The sequence below is a fragment of the Oryzias latipes genome, chromosome 10, assembly GCF_053564925.1.
Source record: "Oryzias latipes strain Hd-rR chromosome 10, Olatipes_Hd-rR_3.1".
In the NCBI taxonomy this organism is placed as follows: Eukaryota; Metazoa; Chordata; class Actinopteri; order Beloniformes; family Adrianichthyidae; genus Oryzias; species Oryzias latipes.
The window spans coordinates 2,098,705-2,125,423 of NC_136246.1; positions in this window are offsets into that span (position 1 = coordinate 2,098,705).

Genomic DNA, 26,719 nt, shown 5'->3' on the forward strand with positions numbered 1-26,719 from the left:
CAAGCTCAAGGCCCCAACTGACAGTGTGCTCAGTGAATGTCTCAGGCAGTGTAAAGCAGAGGATGCGGCGCTGGAGGACAGATCCTCATGGGAGGACAAACCCCTGCATGGGATGTACCACCGGACCATAACTGAAGTGGCTGATATCAAGAATTCCTACCAATGACTAGAAAGGGCTGGCCTACAGGACAGCACCGAAGCACTCATCCTGGCAGCTCAGGAACAAGACCTGAGCACCAGAGTGATAGAGGCTCAGATCTACCACACCAGACAAGACCCAAGGTGTAGATCTACCACACCAGACAAGTCCCAAGTTGTAGGCTGTGCAAAAAGGCGCCTGAAACAATCTAGCACATAACTGCAGGGTGTAAGATGCTGGCAGGTAAAGCATACATGGAGCGCCACAATCAAGTGGCTGGAATAATATACAGGAACATGTGTGCAGAATATGAACTGGAAACCCCAAGGTCAAAATGGGAAACACCTCCGAAGGTTGTAGAGAATGAGAGGGCAAAGATCCTGTGGGACTTCCAGATCCAGACTGATAGGATGGTAATGGAGAACCAACCAGACATTGTAGTGGTGGATAAAGAACAGAGGAAAGCCGTTGTGGTGGATGTGGCAGTGCCAAGCGATGGGAACATCAGGAAGAAGGAACATGAGAAACTGGAGAAATACCAGGGACTCAGAGAAGAACTGAAGAAAGCCTGGAAAGTGAAGGTGACAGTGGTGCCTGTGGTAACTAAGAGCTGTTGTAACTAAGGCATAACACTGTGTGATGATTTGAAATGGCCCCTGCAAGTCCCAGAAAAATGTGTTAAAAAAGAACAATGGGATTTTTGGAAAGAATGTTTTGAAAATATTTCTTCCTGAACATTTAAAGTTGAAAAACAAAAAACAAGTAGGTGATAACTTATTATGAAAAGTAGAGAGTTAGGTTGAGCAAATGAGAGAATCTAGAGAAACAGCTTGTGGAGGAGCTTCACTGGATGTCTAAAATTATTTATGTAAAATACCAACTTGCACAAAAGAACAGGTCTTTGGTGGTTTAAGGTTTCAGGAGAAAGGAACTAATGGGATAACAGGAGTGTTGACATTCATGGATGACAAAGAATCGTCTGTTCAGAGATTTCCATTGCTTTTAAAGGAAAGTATGCAAAAAAGATTACAACATTATTAGCCAAGGGATGATGACAGCTATGCAGTCCTATTTCCTTGGTATCTTGAGCTTCATTACACTCAAACAAATGTAGAGCCCTTTACATGAATAGACAAAGAGCAGATTGACCATCTGTGAAATTACAGTCTTATTTTTATGTTTTCGATATTCAAAGTACAGTTTCAGATGTTACGAGGTCTTTGAAAGTGTTTGCTTTCCTTTTTGGTGATTGTTTTGTAGTCTAGATAACAGAGGGAAATGCAATACCTGGAAAAAAACCCGACTCTGAAGGGAACAAAAAGCTGTTTTAAGTGTCACTGTTGACAGGTGAAAGGCACTACCTTCATGGCTCATTTACTGCAGCTCTTTGCTAAAAGTTAATGTCCATTTGTAAGCCACAGTCACTACATCCTCTTGTTTTGGCTGATGATGTGTGCAGCCACATTTGCTTCCAGGTGTCTCACCATGTAATGGGCATCATGTTACAGCAAGGCTGTGCGTCACAGGGAGTCTTTAGGTGCTTTGCTTGGGCAGAAGAGCACAGAAACTCACCCAAGCATGTGTGTCAGCTGACCTTTGCTTGAATAATATGCGTGACGGAATGATATGCTTGACTTGTGTTTTCTTGTATGGATAAGTATGTGAGTGTGAGCTGTCTTTGTATGGTGCACATGTTGACATGTTTGTATGTGAACATTTTTAGGAGCCAACGGGTATGTTTGAGTATGTGTGTGCACACACCAAATAGGTAAACTGATTGGATTTGATATTTTTTAGTTACTGGGTGGATGTTTTCGTTGTATTTATTGTAGTTTTTTTAACCTTAGTTTTTGTTTTGTTTTTTTGAGTGAAGAAACAGACCAAACATATTCTCTTTCAGAAGAAAACATGTATTTGATGAAACAAAAAAAAGGGGCTTAAAATACTCAAAAAGGGTTTCGGAAGTGCTTTCTTCAGTTTTGAGGTTTATTCTAACCTTAGTTTTGTTCCCCTTAGGTTAGAAACTATTGGCCACATAATTCATACTAACATATATATATTAACATATAACCAGAAAAAAAAAGACTTTGTATTTTTTATTCTTTTTTTAGTGAGAAAGAGTAAACATAAAGCCCTTCAGAACCATAAAATGCATTCTGTATTTTTAAAGTAAAGACAATCTTTCTATATCAAAAAACAAAAATAATAATAAATACATGATAGAAGAAAACTAAAGTTATACAAATTTTAAATTGCCAAAACATTTCTACTTATTTATGGGTTATGAACTCTTGATTCAAATGTCCCCAAATATTAGTAACCCAATTGCTCACATTCATTTAAACCTGAAATAAGTTAGACTTACCCATTTTGTGTTTTGCACTAGGCTGATTCTTTTCTGTCCAGTTGGCAATAACATGGTGCCAGTTCTGTTGGGAGATAAACACTCGTTTTTCAATTTTGACCTCCACCCTGTACTTTCTACTCTTTTCTAAGTTATGTGGCCTGTCATAGAATATAAAATAAAACCATCAACCAGTTCATGCTTTGTAACACTCTTCCCTAGGACAGTATTCAAGCTTATACTTGGAGGGCCAGCAATGTCCCTCCCAGGCATTAAATGGCAAAGAGCTGTAGAGAATCCAGCAGAGGCGGCTGTCTTCTGCAATAAATTTATAGCAAATTCGACCCAGAGCTGCAGGCAGGCATGCAGGGCAACAGCTGTTCAGAATGAGGTTCATTCTTCTTGGTGTACACAAAGAAATGGCAAAGCAACTTGTTACAGGCATCACAGGAAAGAAATGTATGAATTCTGATTGTCTCTGGAAAATTGAAGCATGGGTAGAGAAGGAGCAGGAACCAGATGTTTGAAAAGCTTGATGGATTTGACTTGACTTTTGCCATCAGGGATGATTTTCACACTTCTGAAAGTTTATGGTTTTGAAACTTAATCTGCAGCCCAAATATGGTTCCTGAAAGCTAGTCTTTTGTCAGAACTCCTGGCAGTGTTACTGTCTTGGTTTTTGCACTTACAGTCTACAGAGACAAGCCACAGCACTGCAGTGTTTTGTCTAAAGTTCACTGAGTTTGAAATTGCACCCAGGTCCCCTTTGAGTGCCCCGCCCTGCGCTCCTGCCAACAATAGCGTCTGATTGCTTCTGAAAGACTGCACTGACCTGTAAACAATTAAAAAAATTATAGATACCGCCCTCAACCCTCTGTTCCGACTTTAATCCAGTTGATCCATGATGGGAAAGTGACCCCTTTATTCATACATCCAATCAGAGTCTTTAGAAAGATCAAAGGTGCCTCTGGACACTAATGCAAATCTCAGAAGATTAACACAGGATGAAACCACTGTGGAATTTTCAGCAACTCTGAGTTAAACCCTGAAACCCCAAAAGAAGGCAACATGGTCATGAAGGGAAGAGCCTCTACAGGCCTTAACTAAATAGCCATATCATTTTAATTTAATGTTGATTTGTTTTATTTTTAAAACAAACTATTATTTTTTAACCATAAATTTATAAAACGGTTAATGGCCAACAAAGTATGCGTTATTACTTTTTAACACACGCCGTGGAAGCCTGAACCGTCCGACGTGAAGCGGAGGACAGTTGCTTCTGCGTTAAAAAGTAATAAACGCACACTTCGAAGGCCATTAACCCGCTTATACCATGGGCCGCATCACGTAACATATAGTCCGCGTCGTGCAGCACCACCGCAGCAGAGCTGATTCGACGATATATGTATGCTGATCTTTCCGATGGGTTAAATAAAGCATCAGTTCATAGAGAAAGTTCCCCTCTTACTGCTTGTTTTTGTCCAAATGATGAAGCAAATGGTTGTTTTAAAGAAGCCGACGCAGTGATACAAAACATTTAAGCTTGGTGACCGGAACTTCTTTTTTCACTGTGCGGTTATCAGGTTTTAATGCATACCCAGCAGCCAATCAGAATCGAGTATTCAACCGGACCATGGTATAAGTTTGGATACATTTGTTGTCAGACAAAATTAAAAAATAGGGGAGAAAGTGGGACCTTACAGATGGGGGATGATGGTACAAAAGAATGGGGAGAGAAAAAAGGGAGGGGCGGTTAAGGAAGCTGTAGGATAAATAACAAACTGGGGGGGGGGGTGGAATAACGAAGCAACAAGGTGATGGAGAATTACTGTGAAAAGTCGATGTTAGTCAAAAGGGCAGGGGGGCCTGTCCACAGACACACTCAAATATTACAAACATACCTGTTGGCTCTAAAAACCATCATACATGCAATTGACATACATGTCAATACGTGCACCAGACAACTGCAGCTCACATGCACATACTTATGTGTACTACCAAGCCCATGTAAAGCATATATAATTCCATCATGCATACCATTTGTGCAAAGGTGAGCGTTTATGTTCTACTGTGGTGGATGAGGGAATGTAAAAAGAGGAGTAGTGCCTGGTCACCGCACATCCAGACCCCCGCCGCCACACGCCCACACCCCACTCAAGAGGAAGACATCCGAGAGAAGTGAGGGTCTCTCACGAGTGTGGTGAAACATAAGCTGACCAGGTTCCCCCACTGTTGGAATTTTGGAGAGGCATGCACTCTAGGGCAAGGCCAGAACCAGCACCAAAGGCCACAGACACCCCCAGTCTCAGATGCGATGTGATGTGATCCTCGGTTTGTGGCCTAGCCAGAGAATTTAGGAATCCCTCTCCCTGCATGGAGAGCGGTGGCGGTTCTACCCTGAATTACTCTTCAGGCAGTGTTCCCATTTTTTATTTGGGCATTTTACACAAAAATTAACCCTAAAAAAATGAATTTTTATACATTTATTGAAATCTAGGTTATAGAATGTCACCGTATGACTGACTTTTTAAAAGGTTTTATAAAATAGATTCCACACACCCCCCCGCCCTTGTCCCCCACCTGGCCACTTCATTTGGAAGCGACCCACAGTTGAACTGATTCCCCCCAGCCCCCCCTTTCGTCACACATTTTCAGCAGGAGCGCGTGCAGCTACACCTAGGGGCGCCAATTCGCTACATGGCGGCGCAGTCGCATTTTTTATTTTTATTTTTTCATCAAGCACTGAGCCGCGGCCTGCGACCGTCGCCCTCCTTGAAGATGATCCAGCCAAGTTTCGTGCAATCGCGGCGGTTCTCCGTGCTCACCGTGCACCCTTCATCCCGCGCCCCTCCCCTTCTCCTTCGTCACACACATTTGCGTTTTCTTCTCAAAGACAAGAGAGCATGCAGCTGCGGGGCGGGGCGCCGCCAGGTTTCAGGCTGTTACACACTCTGTGATATAAATAAACCAATAATGGTGCATATATTTTTTTACAAGCGCTGAGCCGTCGGCGCTGCCCCCTTTCATTCTCCATCCCGGGCCATTGCCCGTATTGCCCGTGCCTAAAACCGCTACTGATGGAGAGAGGGCTGCCAGGCTCAGGAACCACGACACGGCCACCGCTGTAGAGGGTCTGGACCCCGACCTGCGATGGGGTAGGGGACAGAAGAATAGTTAAACAAGGAAGGCTACCGTTGGTCGAAGAAAGAGGGGGAGGAAGGCACGTTCGTAGGAAAAGAGAGAAAAGGAAAGTCATAAGTGTTGGTCTAAGAGTGGGGACCTGGAATGTTGGAACTATGACAGCAACATATATAGTTAGCTGACATGATGCAGAGGAGGGAGGTTGGCATACTGTGTGTCCAGGAGAGCAGGTGGAAAGGTAGCAAGGCTGGAAGCTTAAGAGCAGGGTTCAAGTTGTTCTATCATGGTTGGAGATGGGAAAAGAAATGGAGTAGGAGTTATCTTAAAGAAGAAGTTTGTTAGGAGTGTTGTGTAAGTAAAAAAGTGTCAGAGTGATGAGTCTGAAGATAGAAATGGAAGGTGTGATGTATTTTGTTGTTAGTGAGGAATGTCCCACAGGTAGGATGTGAGCTGGAGGAGAAGGAGAAATTCTGGTTGGACCTTGATGATGAGCTTTCCTAGAAGTGAGAGAGGAGTCATTGGTGCAGATTTTAATGGACATGTTGGTGAAGGAAACAGAGGTGACGAGGAGGTAATGGGAAAGTTTGGTTGATTTTGCAAAAAATATTTGAAATGGTTATAGTGAGGCAAGACCATAGGGTGACAGTGTGGTTTCATGCCAAGAAAGAGCACTACAGAATGCAAGGTTTGCTTTGAGTGTGTCTATAGAGAAGTACAGAGAAGGTCAGAGAGCTACACTGTGGTATTGTATGACGACGTCTGGAGTGACAGAGACGTATGTTAGAGCAGTGCAAGACATGTAAGAGGGCTGTAAGACAGTGGTGAGGTGTGCTGTAGGGGTGACAGAGGAGTTCAAGGTGGAGGTGGGATTACACCAGGGATCAGCTCTGAGCCCCTTCCTGTTTATATTGGTGATGGACAGGCTGGCAGATGAGGTTAGACAGGAATCATCTGATGTTTGCAGATGATATTGTGATTTAAAGCGAGAGTAGGGAACAGGTGGAGAGTAATTGAGATTGTGGAAAAGAAGTGAAGAAGTGAGAGCAAGCAGGTTGGAATGGTTGGAGAAAATGTCAGGTGTGATGTGTGATAGAAGAGTTTCATCTGAAAAGAAAGGAAAGGTGTAGAATACTGTGGTAAAACCAGCCATTTTGTTCAGTCTAGAGACAGAGAGGAAAAGACAAGAAGCAGAGTTGGAGGAAGCAGTGATGAAGATGCTGTGGTGTCCAGAGGAGAGACAGTGAATCTATTGGTAGAAAGATGCTGAGTCTAGAGCTGCCAGGCCAGAGGTCTAGAGGAAGACCAAAGAGGAAGTTCATGGATGCAGTGAATGAAGACATTAATGTAGCTGCTGTTAGAGGAGAGGATGCAGAAGACAGAGATAGATGGAGAAAGCTGAGATGCTGTAGCGACCCCTGAAGGGAAAAGCCTTAAGGAAGAGAAGAAGATGAATCTTTCATATATTGATTTAATATTTCACATAAAAGCAGCATTTTAGGTTTCGTGAAAAGTAGAAGATAGGAAATGTGGATAAAACATGAACCATTTATTATAATGAAGATTAATTTTAGAAAACCTAAAAAGTGATTGAGAACATTTAATAGTGCTAAGGTTATTAGCGCTGTAAAATCTTTCAGGAAATCTGTCCATAAAAGAGTCCTTATAAGAGCAAATCTCAGCATAGTAGGCTGTGTTTTGTGCTGTTCTTTCACATTTATAATTTTTATTTAAACTTTGCTGTCTTTATTTAATGGATCACATTTATCTTCAACATGTGGTCATACAGCAGTCATTGTTCTGAATTGTGCAATCTCTAAAAACCCTACGAGTTTTGCACACAGTCATCCGTTAATGGAGCACACAATCACAGGTCTGAGCTGGTGCACCACCAAAACACAAGTTGTCACAAGCTTTGTTGGCTCCCTGATTCTCAGGCCACATTATTTATTGAAGTCTATTCAGCCCTGGGTCTGAAAAAATAAACACAGTGCCAGTCAGCTGAAGAAAGTGCTGACAGTGAGCATACTTCATCTAGCTCAAAAAAAATTTTTATGGTCCAACTCTGCTTGACTTTAGGTGCAGTCATTTGTAAGATGAAGTACTTGTTTGCTGGAAAGAGACAGAGAATGAAGCAGACGTGGAGTGAAAAAGAGAAAGATTGTGAGGTAGAAAAAATGAGTGACAAAGAGCACAGAGCTGGCTTCCTGAAAAACCTAATGAGGAGAGGAAGAGCAGAGAGAGAAAAGTCACTGAGCGCATCATGTTAAATGTCATTCTACATACACACCGGGCATGTGTGGTGCATTCAAGAAGGTGCTGAATTCGGGTCTGAGACTAGCGCATGTACTCACAGTTGGAAGACGTTTGGTGCGAAATGTCAAAGTGATGCAAATCTCCCCAATCGAGCTCCAGTCTTTTTTTTTCAAAGCTCTGTTCCGATTTATGAAAGACTTGGTGTGATATAAATCCACAAACCGCAATTAATAAATGTTTCCTCCGTGATCACTTTTCAAACAGTTAGCACTTCTGTTTTTTGAAAAGGACGCTACTTATACGTCACTACCAAAGCTGAGTCTCTGATTGGTCAACGTTCAACTGGTTTAACCTTTGTCACGCATTCAGTGGTTTGTATGTAGAGCCCGAAAACGGACAATTTAAAATTTGCGTAGTGGCACATAAACACAAAAGCTTTAAACACAAAAGCCCAAAACAGGCCTGTACTGTACATGCGTAAAAATACTTGTCATTGAAAGTAGTTGCTTGACCACGCGTTTCCAAGCCCGATGAGTGAACCTAGCATCAGAGATGAAAGTAAACTTCTCTGGTTAAGTCATTGGGTCTCCCTTTTCAGAGCAGCAGAAAAATGATGGGAATTCATTAGGGGTGCAATGATTAATCGACTTAATCACTGAATTGATTTCTATGCCTACAGTCCATCTAGGTATTGCAGACCGAATCTGCAATACCATTAAAAAATTGTTTTAAAATAAAGTAAATCAGTTATAACAGATGCTGGAAAATACGATTTGGATTGAGGTAAAGTAGGCTTATTTTATTAAAATGTTAACATGACCGAGTGCATCACAGAAAACACACATGTGATAACAACAAAAAATGATCAAGACATCATTGCACTCCGAGAATTCAGTCCCATTGCAAAGCGTCATGACTTAGGGGGAGATGTGCCTGGGCATCTGTCGTGGTTTGGAGGCTGGGGTCAGGGCCTTCTGGTTCCCAGTGAGGGCAGTGGAGGTCTGTTTGTCAGGGGGGGGCGGTTTGGCACCTGGGTGTGGCAGGTGGCTCCAGCTCTCGCAAAAGGAGGCCAAATCTTTCACTATTGCTTCCTAGTTTACAGTAATCAATTTTTAGATTTTTGTCCAGTTTTTTTTTAGAGCTGCTAGAAGGTAGTGTCCAATGGAGTGCATCATATTAGCAGCGGATCACAACAGCAAAAATGGATTAGAATAGAACTTTATTGATCCCACAAAGGGGAAATTACCTTGTTACCACAGCTCTATGCAACCCTTGTGCTATCCTAGGCACTTTACCATTGGGAGTTGGGTCATCTAGACCCACTAGACAGTGCTCTGAACCTTTTTTCTTCAGTGATTTGTGATCTTCACTGGTGTCCATGGATTACATGAAATCTTTCCACCTTTATCCACCTTTGTCATGGTAGGGAGAACACGTCAATGCAAGGATGGGGGTCATCTAAGATAGCACAAGGGTTAAAGCAACAGATAGATAATAAATAACACTAAGAATATACTTAAAAATTAACAAGAAAAATAATTACTGTCCAGTGTCACTGAGGCATTGTAGAGTCACATATGTGAAAAGAATAAAGATCTGTAAAAGCTTCCTGCAGCGAGGTGTTTCTGTCTCTGACTGAAGCAGCTGCTCAGTGCACCCATGGTGTCATGTAGAAGGTGATGAGGATTATCCATGATGCGTTTCTGCATCTGTTGCATCCTCTTCTCACCCACTAAAGTCACAGACTCTAGAAGAAATCCCATAATGGAGGCAGATCTGTTCACCAGTTTGTCGATACTCTTCATGTTCCTGTCAGTGCATCCACCCCCCAGCAGCTCCCTCCATAGAAGAGGACAGATGCAACAACGGCATCATAAAAACTCTTAAATAGTCCTGCAAACTCTGAAGGATCCCTGTCTCCTCAGTCTCTCCTGTGATCTCCAGTTGCTTCTCTGTCTGCAATTTGTTTTGACAAGTGATAAAAGCCAACCTACAAACCATGTACCTGGAGTCTACTTCAGACCCAGAAATGATGGAAATTCCAAAAGGAGCAGCAGGCATGCCACTGCAGTCATTACATGTACAAGAAAAAGGCCATGTCCATCAAAATACTATCTGTGAAATTTGCTCTCTGTATTTGACCCATCCCATGGGGGAGCAGTGAGCTGCCGACACAGCTGCACGTGGGAACCATCTGGTAGATTTTCCAGTTACAGGGCAAACACTCTAACCACAAGGCCACTGAACTGGCTAACAACAAGAAAATACCTAGACAAAAACAATTAAGCTAACACGTATGGAAGCGATTATGTAGCATAAATAAAAAGCAAAGTCAAAACCAGAAATGCTTTTTCATTTTCAAAATCAAAACCATCATATGAATTTGTGTTTCCAGTGGTGTCCAGATCAAAATAAAGACTGATGTAATTCCCAGATATTTACACATTTATCTGCAGCTTTGCGGTGAATTTGCTGTTTGATTTATTAAGATCCAGGAATCCAGGTTTGAGCTGGCCAGGTCCAGCGGTTTTTGAACAGGACCCGGTTTTAGGTGATCTTAATGTGAAAAATGCAGCAGAATGTTCCTTTAGCTCCCTCGCGAATCAGAAGCTGTGAATCGTAAGCCAACTTTAGCGTCGTCTGACCGCACGGATTTAAAAACATATGATCGAGCAGAGCAGGCCGTAAAATATTAGCATAACTGTAATAAAAGCACATTATGAAGATAGTCTCCTGCAGCTTCGCGCTGAGTGAGTGTTGGTCCAACCAGCAAACGTTTAGCATGGAGAAATCTGCTATCTGTTGATGGAGCTCCAGCTGTCATCAAACAGTAAATTCACCGCAAAGCTGCAGATACATGTGTAAATATGTGGGAATCAGTCCTTATTTTGTTCTGGACACCACTGGAAACACAAATTCATATGATGGTTTCTCAGATCGCAGCAGCATTTCCGCCTTCAGCGATCATCTGGAGCTTCGCGCTCCGCTGTGCGAAGGCAGCTGGCGGTCCGAAGAACAAAGCTTGTCCGCGGTGCGTCAGGAGGAGGACCGCATAAGGCGGACATGCAGCTACTTAGTCCTGAGAAGCTGTGGAAACTCATCAGAAGTTCACAACCATCACAAAACCCTCGTCTCTGCCGCTAACACAGTCTGCTCCTGGTGCGTGTGTGCGCGTCACTCAGCAGCCGGACACACAGAGAAAGCAGTGACGTCATCGCCCCGCCTCCCCTCTGCTAATGCTTTTTCGAAATGAATATTGTGACAAGGTGCGCAGGGTGGATGTTAAAATGCAAATGCAATCCCCTCTTTGCATTTTCGCTTTAATTATGACACAGAATAAGCGGTTTTAGGTATAAAATGAAAAAGCATTTTGAAATATTGCTTTTTCTTTTTAATTTTGAGTCAAAAAATGCAGCTACATTTTGAAAATTAAAAAGCATTTCTGTTAATCCATTTTAATTGTCAAATTAGACATTTCTAAATGAATTATGCTACACATTTACCAGGGACTTTTTTGAAAATGAAATGTCAAATACTATTTTCTTTATCATTTTAATTAAGTGACAGAATAAGCAGAATAAGTGTAAGCAGATTTTTAAGAGGAACTAATATTAATGTGTCTTACTGATGAATGCTGTTTAGACATTTTCCCTTTCTGAATGAAAACGTCAGTCATGGTGCAGTAGGAAGCCAGCAAAAGGCTGACTGATTAGTACGTGTTGTGCTTCATCTGTTTGTCTGAGCGTCACTTAAATCCTAATTTCTCTTCTTTTTAACATCAGTTTCACTGAAAAAGAGTAATGGTTACATTTCACTGCAGCCTCTTTATTTCCTCTCTCCAATGTTTTTGTTTTTTGTTTGCAAAAATGTACACTAGTTTTTTCTTATTCATAAAACATTCATTAAACAATTGGAATATTCATATTATTCAGTTTTTTTATTATTCATAACAAACTGAATAATAACAAGAATATTCCAAAACATTTACCCAAAAGGACAAATGCTACTACACTATGTTACGGATAATCACCAGAGATAAGACCAGGGGCAGAAAGACTCTAACAAGTTCAAAAGATTTAAAGTTTTTTAATCATGTTGAAACATGGAGATCAAATACAAAAAACATTCTGACACCAAAGCCAGAAAACAACCCTCATAACCCTTGTGCTATCATAGATGACCCCACCCTTACATTGGCGTGTTCTCCCTACCATGACAAACGAAAAAAGCTGTCATCCGCAAACTTGGATCAAGGAACAAAACTAGCAGAGTTTGTGACAGACCCAGGAGTGCAGCCCCGCCAGTGACAGACCGTGACCATGACCAGAACCTAAGGACCTCTGACCTCAGACATGGTTTAGCAAAAGCCACCTAGCTGCAGGCCCGTTTACCAGAGAGGCTCTCCGCCAAACCTGACGTGTTGTTCGTGTTATTTTACTACAGGAAATGCATCTAAATGCCAAAGAGCATGAGAAACTTTTAAACTTTGGTTATAGGAATATTTTTATAGCTCATTCACACAAAGACATAGAATGGGAGTTAATATTCTTGAATCTAAATCATTTCAATTTGAGAAAAAATCTGAAGTGAATGACAAAGGACGATACATTTTCGTAAATATTGAAAGTATTGAAAATGTTACTGTGATTTTGGCCGATGTTTATGTACCTCCTGAAAGTGACATGGCTTTCTATAAATCAACATTTGGCAAAATAACAAAAGAGGCTGAAGGAATTTGTATATGTGGTGGCGATTTCACTGCAATTCTTGACTTCAAACTCGACACAAGTGTAAAACAGAAGCAATAAAAAAGTAATTAAAATGCTTAATACCAAGCTCAGGGAGATTGGGATGATAGATGTTTGGAGAAAGCTTCACGCGACAGATAGAGACTACACATACTCAGCACCTCACTCTGTACATTCCAGAATATATTAATTTTTCATTGGGGAAGAAAATCATCATAGAGTGAATGATTGTAAAATTGGAATATCAGACGTGTCAGATCACACCGCAATTTAACTGTAAATGATGACAATATTAAGTGGGACAGTAAAAAAAAATTAAGTACCTCTGAGTCTTTTTACCTAAATATCCCTCTCCTATGTAAAGAAAACTAACTTAACTTAAACATCCACCTGGATATTAAGACGTGGTTAACTTACCCTTTTGACTTAACAAATAGAATAATTTTGGTTAAAATGAACATCCTACCAAGGCTACTCTTTTTATTCCAGTCACTTCCAAGCCAACAGATGAGAGCTGAAGCCTCTTGTGTTGGACATTTTTACTGTTACAATAGGGGTTATGAATCGTCTAACACACCAGGTGTATATCTGAATAAACCCTTTTGTAATCTAAGCCAAACTTTTTTCATCTAGTTGTAACATTTTTGTGTTGGACCAGGCGGAAAAGGAAAAGAGGGACAAAGAGAGCAGGATTTTAGAGAGGGAGGGGTTAGGAGGGTGATTATAGAAGGGGGGGCGGCTAAAACCATGAAGCAGCATAAAGCAACAAGTTGCTTGATGTTTATACTCATTACGGTCAGGTTCAGTGATACTACAAATCAAGAAGGGGCGGGGCCTGTCCACACAAACACTCAAATGTTACAAACATACCTGTGGCTCCAAAAATGTTCACATACAAACATGTCAACATGTACACAATACAACTAATGTTCACACACGCATACTTATGCATTCAGACCAACACATGTGAAACATTTCATTCAGTCACGTAAACTATTAACCCTTGTGCTATCTTAGATGACCCCACCCTTACATTGACGTGTTCTCCCTACCATGACAAAGGTGGATAAAGGTGGAACAATTTCATGTAATCCATGGACACCAGTGAAGATCACAAATCATTGAAGAAAAAAGGTTCAGAGCACTGTCTAGTGGGTCTAGATGACCCAACTCCCAATGTTAAAGTGCCTAGGATAGCACAACGGTCACACTAACTAACCCGGTCCCGGATAAGTGGAGGCAGATGGATGGATGGTCCAGATAAAATATTTAGCTTTTTAACTAAATATTTAGTTTGGAGCTAAATGTTTAGAACCTAACCAAATATTTAGCTTACATGAAAATGAACTTGCTGATAAGCGTAAAAGGACTACCAAAATGAAAACTGGATTTTTCGCAATCTCTGAACTGATTCCTGCCAGAGTCGTCATCTTTGTCCTTGTGCTATACTGATTAAAGGCATGTCCAACCTGCAGGCCGTAGACATTGGACAAGCCATTTTAATGGCTATTATTTTGTAAATAGGCTTCTTCTCAGGGCATTGCTTAACTTCAGAGACCTGTTGGTATAACCACCTCTGCTGAAATGACACCCCCTTATATAATGATCCTAATGAAAGATGAACTTGTGAAATCCATTTGCTTTTGTTCTCTCTGTTGTCATTTTTTCTTTTTGCACTTAAAACCATTTGAAAATTTTTGCCAATTTTAACTGCACCCCCTTAGTACACACACCCTTCACCCCTCAAAATATACATTTCAACATAAACACACACACATGCACACACACACCCACCCTCACAAACACACACGCAATTCGCAAGGAAGGTGGGATCTTGGACCATCTGTCCCCTACCCCATCCCTGGTAGGGGGTACAGGACCCTTGGCAAAGGCGGCCGTGTCCCCTGGGTGCTGTTTCCTGGGCCCGGCGGCCCTCTCTCCACACAGGGGGGGGGATCACATCACACCTGAGCCGGGGGTGTCCGTATCCCTGAGGAGTGGGTTCTGGTCCTAGCCCCGGGTGCTGGGCCTTGCCAAATTTCCAACTGTGGCCGAGCCTGGTCGGGCCATGTTTACAACACCCCTCGTGGGCCCCCCTTTTCCCCGAGGTGCCCCCCCCTGGGCGGAGGTGGCTGGCCCCTGCCTTGCTCCCTTCTGGACCAACCGTGGGCCGGGTGAGTGGCTGCCTGGAGTGCGGAGCGGGTCTCCCTTGGGGGGTCCTGGCTCGTACCTCGGGTTGGGGCGGGGGGATGCCCAGAACTCCTGGGTGGGGATGGGGTGCTCGTCTGGGGCTGTGGGCACCCTTCTCGGGTGGGGCCCGGCGTTGGGCCCTCCTGGTGCGGCAGGGGGGCTGCTCTCCTAGTTGGGCTGGGGCAGCACTCTCTTTCCCCCCATGCCTCCCTGCTCTCTGGCTCTGGGGGCCCCGCAGCGGTCCTGCTGGCCCTGGCCTGGGTGGCAGATGTGATCGCCCGGGGGGGCGGTGGTTCTCTGCCTGCTGCCGTGTGGCGTTGGGGGGTTCTGGCTGCGGCGGCTGCTGTGGCTGAGGTCTTGGTGTGGGGGGTGGCTGGGCACTCTCCCTCCTTCTTTTCACATTCCACCATCCATTTTAAAAGAACATAAACACTCATTTAAGCACTGGTGTTAGCTCACCTTTGCACTAATAGTTTGCGTCATTGATTGAAATATTTCACACTAGTTGGTTTGAAGGCATTAGTATGCATGTGTGAACACTATCTGTATTGTGTACATGTTGACATGTGGACATTTTTGCAGCTAGCAGGTATGTTTGTAACATTTGAGTGTGTGTGAGGACAGGCCCCGCCCTTTGAGATTTGTATTACATCTGTACCTTACCGTAATGATAAACATCCATTAGCTTGTTTATTTATGCTGCTTCGTGGTTTTATCCTCCCCCCCTCCTATGATCACCCTCCTAACCCCCCCCCCCCAACATCCCTCTTTCTTCTTCCCTTCTTTCCTTTTCCGTCTGGTCCAACACAAAAGATTTTCAAATATGATTAAAATTAATAAAGTTTGGCCTCGATTACAAAAGGGGTTTATTCAGACACACCTCTGGTTTGTCTGAAGATAAACAACCCCTGTTGTTAAAGTAAAATATGTCCAACACAAGAGGCCTTCAACTCTCATCTGTCTGCCCAGCTGTTGGACAGGACAAGTTAGAAAAAAAAAAAGAAATAATAAAATTTGATACCACAGCAGTTTCTGTGACTACTGCCCCTTTCTCCAGCAGACGCTTCTTGATTCTTCTGCAAATCTCTATAGTCTTGTATTTTCTTTTTAGATTAAATTAAACCAACTTCAAACTTGAATTGCCATAAAGTGCTACAATAGCATCTGGTAGGTAAAAGTCTGTGTTTATGTAACAACATTAAATGATTTGAGAAAAGCGACTACTGGTAAAGAAAGTATACTCTGCTTCTTTAAAAATGTCCTGTTTTGTACAACAATGACTTTGACTGGCAGTGCAATTTGTTCAGAAAGCCCAAGAGTGATAGTCAATACATTACAACTGCACTTGAAATTGTAGTGACAGTGAGGGCAGATGTGCCCTCGGGGCAGTTTACCTCCAGCCTTACCTGAGCAGCTGGAGGCAGCAGATGACAGGCTTGTCCATCTAACAGCCTGTTGTTCTAATAACCGCAAGTCCCTTCTCAGAGAAACCCTCCATGTGACTGATCAACATTGACAAGTACTTTCAAAGCCATTGTTTAGATTGTCGAAAACGGCGAGTCGCACATTTTCCTGAAGGCTCAGCTTTATCCTCTCATTAAATTATACAACACACTTTATCTGTTTGGCTTACTCAACAACACAAACAGAAAGTGTTTCACAAACAATAAAACCAGGAGGGCATAAAAAAACACAAATGCATGCAGTTTTCTGCGGATATTAATGAAGATCCAGTTTTGTAACACTAACACAGCACTCTTTCAAAAGTAAAATCAAACTTTTTCAAATGCACTACTAGCTCAGAGTTTTCTTTCCTGTTAATAAAAGTGACAGCTGCTAGATTCTAATATAGTTTGTTTGGAATTGGTGTCTAAGCAAGCACATGAGTAAAAGTGCAAAGTCAGCCAAAAGCAAGAGTATCAGCCTGAGTCTGGTAAGGATATTTAACCTCTACAGAGATTCACTATTCCTGCATACTAGATTTTTTTTTAATGAAAATTATTAGTAGGTAGCAGACATCAAGCTGCCATCTTCAATCCTCATCTGATATGATTGATCAGGACAGTCAGACAGCAAATGCTAACCATTGGCCAGCTGCAGTCTCCATAGTGATAACATTCAGTCCTTCCCTCTTGGAAAGCATATAAAACTGTTTTAGCGGAATTAGATATTTCAAATGTATTCCTTAATCCTGTTGGTCCTTATCTTTATGCTGGAATATACATTGGATTATAAAGCTGCCGTGAGACGGTTGTAAAGATGGTCATTGGAAAAAAGGTAGACTCTTACATGACGATGTCCCATGGTTCATGGCTTGGGGTGTCGTGTACCAACCCTCATTTCAGTGTGTGAATGTGTGTGTGAATGTGTGTGTGCATGGGTGAATGGGACTGTGACTGTAAAGCGCTTTGGGCCTTCAAAAGAGGGTAGAAAGCGCTATATAAGTATACGCCATTTCCCATTTCCTTTTCCTAGTGAGTTGTTCAAACAAGGAATCACTACTATTTTTTTGTAATTGTGGACCAACATAGGATTATTACGGTAGCCCTGGAGTTCAAATCACAACAAATCACTCACCACAAAAACATTTTAAATATCACAACGACAATAAAACAAGCAAAACAAATATTAAAAAAAAACCATTACATTTACCAGTACAAAATTCCACAAACCCTTCATCCTGCTGGTGGAGGACTTGGAGTGGAGGTGACCGGTACTCCCTCTCTATTCACATTCCATCACCTACCACAGTAGAACAAAGACACTCACCTGAGAACAGGTGTCAGCTCACCTTCACACCAATGCCGCCCGCAGCCACTGATATTCAGGTTTACAGACTGAGATCTACCAGAAAAAAGTACACCAGAAGTTGCAGAAGTCTTGATTAAATGTGTTGCTGAAGCCACTGGCAAATGTCACAAGTCATGCTATATGGTGATGTATAAAGCATGGTAAAAGGATTCCAGACTTCCTGTATCCTACAGCAATCAAGCTTGATAAGGACAACATGGACTACGGGTTTTTGGAAGCAGGATTAGCAGACATATAGCATATTGATGGGATTATCTTTGAAAAGATGCTTAAGAGACGGTGAGACACTACAAGGTGCATGTGACTGCATACTTTAATGACGCTTGTGGACATTAGTCTTTGTTTGTGTTGTTTTGTGTTTTCAACACAATCGTTGCCCAAAGTGTGACTGCAGTGAACACATGCCTGTTTTTACCATTTTTGACTTGCAACCGTTCAGAGATAAGAGGGAGGAACTGTGTGATCGTTATAGATTAAGAACAGAAAAAAACTGTCATTGAATTTAGAAAAAAAACTATTACAACTGGACTGGTCAGAGGCTTATGGAACTAATGTGACTGTTGCAAATGAAACATTCTTTAACATATTTAACTCTGGATTTAATAAAAACTGCTCATTTGGGTTATTAAAAAAGACATCAAAACTCACTAAGCCCTGTTGACAAGAAGATTAGCTAATGCATGGGGGGGGGGGTGTATAAAGATTTCATGAGAAGCAAGACAGCTAAAAATAAAAAACTAACAACTATTTTTCAGAAAGGCTAAAAAAGATTATTATGAAAAAAAACTGAAAGACCAGAGAGGGAACATGAAAGCAACGTGGAAGGTTCTAAAGTAAGCAAATAATCCAAACCCACAGCAACCAAAGTTACCAGCTTACTTTGCTGACAATGATCTTGTCAAAAAGTTAAAAGTCTTTGTTTTTCAATTAAACTTGTGGATGATATTGGGTGTCGGGGTTCTTTGGATCCCTGACATCAATCTCAGACACCTGTGATCATTATCTTGTCAGGTGAGTTCAATTAAAGGAAATACTACTAAGGAGGAAAGTTCCACATTATTTGGCAGACCAACATTTTCAAGCAAAGTAAGAAAGAGAAAGGATCTCTCTGCTGCTGAAAAGTGTGAACTAGTTAAATGTCTTTGACAAGGTATTAAGGCTTGGATATTTCACAAAAACGTAAGCGTGTTCATCGCACTATTAAGAGATTTGGATCTGATTCATAGCACAGATGGGTTTATGCAGATGGAGGCAGAAGGAGGAAGGTTTCTGCCAGACAAACATCGCATTAAGAAGCAGCTGCTAAAATGTCATTACAAAGCTGCAAGCGTTTGAAGCTGCTGATATCTCTGGAATCCCATGAACATCAAGGTGTAGAGGCTTGCAGTCATATCAAAAGCTTCTATTCAGCCCCCCCTAAACAACACTCACAAGCAGAAATGACTGCAGTTGGCCCAAATATGAACACTAATTTTCAAACAGTCTTTTTCATGGATGAGTGCCGTGCAACCCTGGATGGTCCAGATGAATGTCGTAGTGGGTGGTTGGCCACCATGTCCAAACAAGGCTTTGGCGTCAGCAAGGAGGTGGCAGAGTCATGTTTTGGGCCAGAACCATGGGAAGAGAGCTGGTCGACCCTTTTAGGGTCCCTGAAAGTGTGAAAATGACCATTTTCTTCCTGACAATACACCACTTGATGCTACAAAGAATACCTCTGCATGATTGGCTGCTATGGGCCCCCGTCCTCCCCTGACCTCAACCCTATTGAGAACCTTTGGAGCATTCTTAAGCAAAATATCTGTGAGGGTGGGAGGCAGTTCACATCCAGACAGCAGCTCTGGGAGGCTGTTCTGACATCCTGCAAAGAAATTTGAGCATAGACTCTCCAAAAACTCACATGTTCAATGGATGCAAGAATTGTGAAGCTGCTCCAAACCAAGGGGTCCTATGTTCAAATGTAACTTGACTTAAAGATGTTTTTGATTGGAATAGCTTTAGATTTCAGTAAATATGACCTCCCAATGCAGCAAATTAAACAAATGATTATTTTCAGTTCAAATCTTGTGGAATTCTGTTGTGCATAAGCAGTGCATCTGAAGGTTTTTGTTTTTGAAAAAAAATTAGTTGTCTTTAGGAGGTCTGTTAAAAAACATATACTCTAATGGTTAGTGACTGTTGATTGCATTGAGTGTTTAGAAAAATCAAAAAAATACAATTTGCATAATAATTACAAATGCACTGTAAATATCACTGACAGCAAACTAAAGGATAGTGTTTGACTGAGCAAAAAAGAAGATGGAATTATTTCTGGTCTGGTTTTCAATGTAAAATGGTTTTGTCAGTCATGTGCACTAGAAGATTTGCACAGCGGTTCAATTCCCATCCCACCAACAACCAGCACACTTCAGTGAACATCAATTCACTTACTCTCCCTTAGGTGCCTGGTGTGGATTAAGCAGCAAGAAAAGACTCCATTAATCTTCTAAATTATCTCATCGTGTTTGTGTCAAACTTTGTGAAGTGTTTCCAATCTTGTGCGTTGGTTGGATAAAAACAATGGATTTTATAAATCCAATTAGTTTCTGGCAACCTCTCACTGCTGATTATAGGAACTCAGTCTTGTAAATTAGTGGCATTAATAATTAGCAAAGTGACAACAGTGTTTTATAGTCACTACCAGTATTTTCTTGTCAGGATTATGGGTACAACTTTGTCTAAATGTTTTACCAGGAAATGTATTAAAACATGAAAAGAAAACAACTCTTCCTCGGATTCTGTGAGGTCAAACAAACCGTAACTCATTACTGATAAAGAAAGCTCAAACTAGATGTGCTGCTGATATTGTAAACAGGGGGGTGGGGCAAAATACAGTCAGTCAGATATTTAGCAAATACTTTTACTTAAAAAGATAAAACCTGTAAAGTTTATCAAAGATGCACTTCAACTGTAAGAGACAGAATGAAATAACTCTGGGAAGTCCAAAAACAAGTATTTGATCAACAGCAAAAGTTCACTTCAATAATTTGTAAATCAACCCTGGTTGACAATGAAAGAAGTTAAACGTTATCTGTAGGTCTTCAACAGGTTTGCACACATTGTAGCTGCTATTTTGGTCCATTCTTCCTTGCAGATCTTTTCAAGAGCTGTGATGTTTTGGTGTTGTTGCTGGACAAGAAAGCCTTTCGACTCCCTTCCACAGATTCTCTATTGGATTGAGGTCAAGAGATTTTGTTTGTTCCTCTGTTTGCTCTTGCAATGTTTTTACGGTCATAGTCATGCTTAAAGGTCCAGGGACATATCATCCTCAATGTTCTCACTTGATGGAAGGTTTTGGTCCAAAATCTAAACATACATAGCCCATTAATACTTTGTTTAATATAGATCAGTTGTCCCATCCATTATGCAGAAAAAAGCGCAAAAGCATGACGGTTTCACCACCATGCTCGACACAGGGTTCTTTCAAGTTTTTCCAAGTTAAATTCAAGACTTTTTAAGACCTTGTATGTCAAAAATTTAGATCTATATTCCAGCCCTAATGACAAATAAAAAAGAAATCCTTACATTTTAGTTCAATATTTAAATATTTTGTGTCTTGTGTGTTTAATATGTAATTTGAGGAGAGGAACATATTTTCACCGTTTTTAGGAATGTAGGAAAATTTCTAGATTCTGGACGCATATTTCTTCTGTGATCAGTGAGATCTTCAAGTTAAAACTCAAGAAGGATCCAGTTGTCTTGCTGCTGGGCCTTCCCTCGAAAAATTACATTCCTACTACACATTAAAAGCATCTAGAGAAACTTCTCTTAATTGCTCGGAAATGTATCTTGCTAAATTGGATAAAGGAGTCCCCTCCCACTGTCACTCTTTGGTACAGAGAGGTGTTCAGTACACTTCCTCATGAGAAGTTACATGCACTTATGGATGGAAGGGAGTAGATATATTTTACAATATGGACTCCATTTTTAAACCATCTGCCTGGCAACTTAAAAAATCTACTTTTACAAGGGACAAAACATTCATTGAAAGCAATCTTCCTTAATAAACAAAGTGGTCAGTGGACTGAAACACCTGTGGAATTGTTTCATTTTATTTATTGGCTTTTCTCAAGAGGAAGGGGAAAAAATCAACGTTCTTGTATATAGTAAATGCCTGTGTCCCTTTTGCTATGTTTTTTTTTTTTTTTTTTTTTTACTTGGATGGCAGTCTTAAGTTGAAGGGGGGGGGGTTGTTTTTGCTAATACTGGCTTTTATGCCTTAATTGTTCATATGTTTTTGTGTTCGAATTTTTCAAATTTTGAAAATTAAAAAAAAAAATTGAACATTAAATAAAAATTAAAAAAAAAACTTGATCTGAAGAAAAAACTCCTGATGAGTAATTGACGACTAACATGTGAGGAGAAAAAAATTTTGGCTTTTAAAACTGTTTTTTTTTTAGCTATCAGCAGGTCTTTCATATGTAGTTGTACCATCGATAAGGACAGAAGAAATACAAAAATTAGAAGAGCACCTTTTTGTAATAGTTGGTTTATAGCCTTCCAAGTACTTTTAACTTTGTTTGAGTTTATGTTAATTTTGCCAGAGTAATACTTCTTTTTTTCAGACCTAAATGGATGAACAAAAGTGTTTTTGGATATTTTTTACATATAAAAACTACAAGGACTTGGACTTCATATTCATTTTTTATATAATTTATTTTTCTTTCTAAACACTCAACAAATCAGGTGTATGCCAAGGAATGTTAGGTTTCTTTTACTTTGATTTTCTCTGACAGTTTTAACTGGAAAAAAGAATCATAAAATGTGTTTCAATTTGTTCCATGAAATATTTATCTGCTGGATATGTTCGGGTGAGACTCTAGATCAATGGGTGATCATTACGTTGATCGATGTGACGGTAGATTCCGGGCCATCAAAGACAAATAAACAAAAAAAAGAGAAACTTTTTTTGTTTTTGAGAGTACAGAAGCAGAAACAGCCATACTGGCTCTCTCCACAACAGGTAGGATTTCCACCCAATGATGAGCACAGAAGCACTGGGCTTTGTTACTGTAATGTGATCCTCTCTCCTGGCAGGGACATTGTGGAATAATGTGTGCAGTGCTCTCAGCAAATTGTCCAGCTGCCAAGCAATGAAATTACACTTGAATGCATTGAGTAGCATGTGCAGACGACAGCTCCCCACACAAAAAGGCTTTCCACCTGAGAGTTTCATTGAAAACGCGATATTACAAAACAAATAAAAACAAACAGTGGATCACACATAGTCACACTCCGTAACACATGTTTTGCAATCGAACATTCGTAGATTTTCACAGCTTTTTATGGGGAGTCAAAATTATGGAAGGGATTCTGTTGCATAATTAAAAATAAAAGTCAAAACCAGAAATGCTTTTTTCATTTTCAAAATGAAGCTGCATTTTTTTACTCAAAATTAAAATGAAAAAAACAATCCTTCAAAATTCTTTTTCATTTTCTTCTTCAACAACGCTCATTCTGTCACTTAATTAAAATGATAATGAAAATGGTATTTGACATTTCATTTTCAAAAGGTTATCTGGTAAATGTGTAGCAAAATTCATTTAGAAATGTCTAATTTGACATTTAAAATGGATTAACTGAAATGCTTTTTCATTTTCTAAATGTAACTGCATTTCATGAAAAAATAAAAAATCAATCCTTCAAAATGCTTTTTCGTTTCTATTTCAAAACCGCTTACCGTAATTTCCGGACTATAAAGCGCACCTGATTAGAGGCCGCACCCACCCATTTCCGTGTGTTTAACTTCTTTTGTTCATACACATGCCGAATCAGTGTAGAAGCCGCATGCATGACGCAACATGGTCAGCCTGACAAATCACGTCCTGACTCCCAGACCGAGTGCAATTCATTAGCACACTGTGGGAGGAGACAGCCTTGCCTCAGGGTCATGTATTTGAATACATCCACATCTGCCAAACAGCATGCAGCTCTATTCTGTTCACAAGTTCCTCAGTTATGGTTTTTTTATTTTATTTTTTTTATTTTTTTTTAACTTATTGACAATCTAGGTATCATACATAAAATTACAAACAGTAACCATATAATCAACATTACATCCCTCAGTTATGATGAGGAAATTTACATCCGCGATACCCCATTTCCCATGAGTCTTAGGGGCTAAAGGCGGGTCTATCCCGGCTCGCCACACTGTTGTACGTGTTTAAGAATGAGCAAGGAACAGCAGTGGATGGAGGGGCGAACGGAAGAACAGCTCTCCTTCCGCTTGTGTCGCGGCAGCATTATGGGAGTAACAGGGCGGGTTAAAATAACATACCAATAAAATAAAGCAGCGGCGACTGAAAAGCGCATGCCTCAGCGCGGCGCGTGCGTCAGAAGTTTCCTATCACAACAAACACTGTTGTTCCGCGGACGCCTCTGCGCTCCGTGCTTGCCAAGCGGGCTCTTTGTCTCCCTTCCCATCTTCTCTGACACCCCTGGCCAGGGCGGCTCCAGGGAGTAGCGCTTCGTCCCCATTGCGCCGGTGGACGGAGGAAATCGTGTCTGTGCAGAGCAATCGAACTTAATACTGAACGTTTTGTGGATGAGGGGCGGATGCTTTGTTACGTGTGGGAGCCATCAGACTGCCATCGGGAGTGTCTCCAGCTCACACAGAGCCTGTGAGCTTTTCAAAGCAAAATTCCGCACAGTCCTTAGAAACAGTTAAAACAACCACGTAAATTTGTGTTTCCAGTCGTGTCCCGACAAAATAAAGGCTGATGTTATTCCCACATATTTACGTGCAGCCCAGCTGCAGATTGCAGCTTTTCCGTCAGCAGCTGACCGGCTTTTCCAAACCCGTTGGTGATGGTGGATTTTTTCACGCTGCTTTTAACGATTGCTTTTAACTTGAAAGCTGCATCATATTGTAGTGGCGATCACGTGCACGTTGGGTCTAATGGCACCAAAGGATTCTGGGATGCGGCTGGGCATGCGTGTTTCTTTTTGTTGAACCATGACTGAAGTGTCTAAGACCTGAAGTCAACTCCATGCTGTTTGGCTGCTAAGAGGTGTGTTGAAAAATAAATGACTTGTTGCTCAGAGTTGGATAGAGAATTCAAACCATACACTAAGTCCGAAAGTACGTACATGGCGGCCGCCAATTAAATCCATAAATTAGCCGCGTCACTGAATAAGGGCTGTAAGCGCAGGAAAAAAGTAGCGGCTTATAGTCCGGAAATTACGGTATTCTGTGTCAAAATTAAAATGAAAATGCAAAGAGGGGATTGCATTTTCATTTTCACATCCACCATGCGAATAGTGTCGCATAATTCAATTCCACTTAGCATTTCCAGAGGGGAGGCGGGGCGATGACGTCAGTGCTTTCTCCGTGTGTCCGGCTGCTAACAGACACATGCTAGGAGCAGTGGAGCTTTGAGTTAGCGGCAGAGAACAGGGCTTTGTCGCGGTTGTGAACTTGTGATGATCTTACACAGCTTCTCAGTACTACGTAGCAGCATTTACGCACCACGGTTCATCGCATAGCGGAGCGCGAATCTCTGCGACCCGAAGCTCCCGATCGCCGAAGGTGGATGTGCTGCTACAATCTGAGAAACCATCATATGAATTTATGTTTCCAGTGGTGTCCAAAACAAAATAAAGGATGATGTAATTCCCACATATTTACATCCAATATGCTCTTGCCAGTTTGAAGTACCTCCACGGCTAATGTTTTTAGCACATATTGGCCTAATTCTAACCTGTCTTTCGGGTCCTCCTTGCAGCGAAGAAAAAAGCACTGACCACACGGATTAAAAAAAATATGAGCGAGCAGGCCCTTAATAATAATCACAACAAGAAAAGCAATATTGGTGAAGCAAGGAACTCAAAGACTACAGTCTTGCAGTTTTACACTATTTTGATCTTTATTAACAGCTGTTAATAAAGTATCAGGTGTTTTAAGCTTCTGACAAGAAAACTTGTAACTTCTTTGGGGAAAATAGAGACAAGTCCCTCTTAGCCAATGAGTTAATCATTGATAACAACCTTAGTCTTCTAGCCTCAACAGAAACTTGGCTCCGACAGGATGACTATGCTAGATTGAATGAAGCAACCCCCCCTCACTTATGCTAACTATCAGAAATCCAGGATTTCAGGGAAAGGAGGTGGTTTGGCAGCAGTGACGTGCGGTGGGATTAACGGCTGGTGAGGCACTGACGTCATCAGTCAGATTTACAAACATATGAACCATACTGAGAAACTTCCCTGAATCAGTTCTTCATCTTTTATACTTTTGTAAATTTTCCCGTGAATTTTGGAACCAATTAGAATGCTTTGTAAACAGCAAATTAAACTGTAACATTGTTTTAAATTTGAAACAAATAGTCGCATATTTTAATTCGGATGTTAAAAAAGTAGAAAAAAGTATTAATTTGTTACTTCTCGATTCCAAATTTTACATTCATAAGTGCAGAATAAAAATAAAAATAAATAAATAAAATAAAAAAAAACAACTCCCAATTTCACCATATTTAAGATCGAGTTGCTCCAGTTTTACGACTATATTAAAAAAAATTAACACACCCAAAACAAGTAAGACTGAAACAATTTGTGCTTTTTTGTTTGATAAGTAATCCCCTCTAAGAAAACTTTGTATTGTAAATATTATTATTATCTTGTAATCCCCTTTTATATATTTTAAGATACTTTATTTGTCTATCAGCAAATTCTATTTTGGATATATTTCTGATAATTTTATTTTATATTTTTTACTTGAGATGATTCAATAAGTTTGGATTGATGACATTGACTACCACTGCTGATGCTATCTGATTCATTCATTGATGCTGGATTTTGTATGTTAATACTTTGTTCAATAAAGTTGGAAAAAAAACATACTGAGTAACTTATTCACCATTTGATTGACAACAGTTAACGTGTTTTGTTTAAAATATCATTTCAACATGTTTTTTTTTCATATACAAACTGCAGCATAGAAAAAGCACAAACCTTATTATCATCTTACCTTTACTTGTAAGTAAAGTCCATACGCTGCTCCTTCTGAAGAAAATGACTTGCCGCTTGCTATCACTTCTTCTAGTATTTTTTAGCGTCATA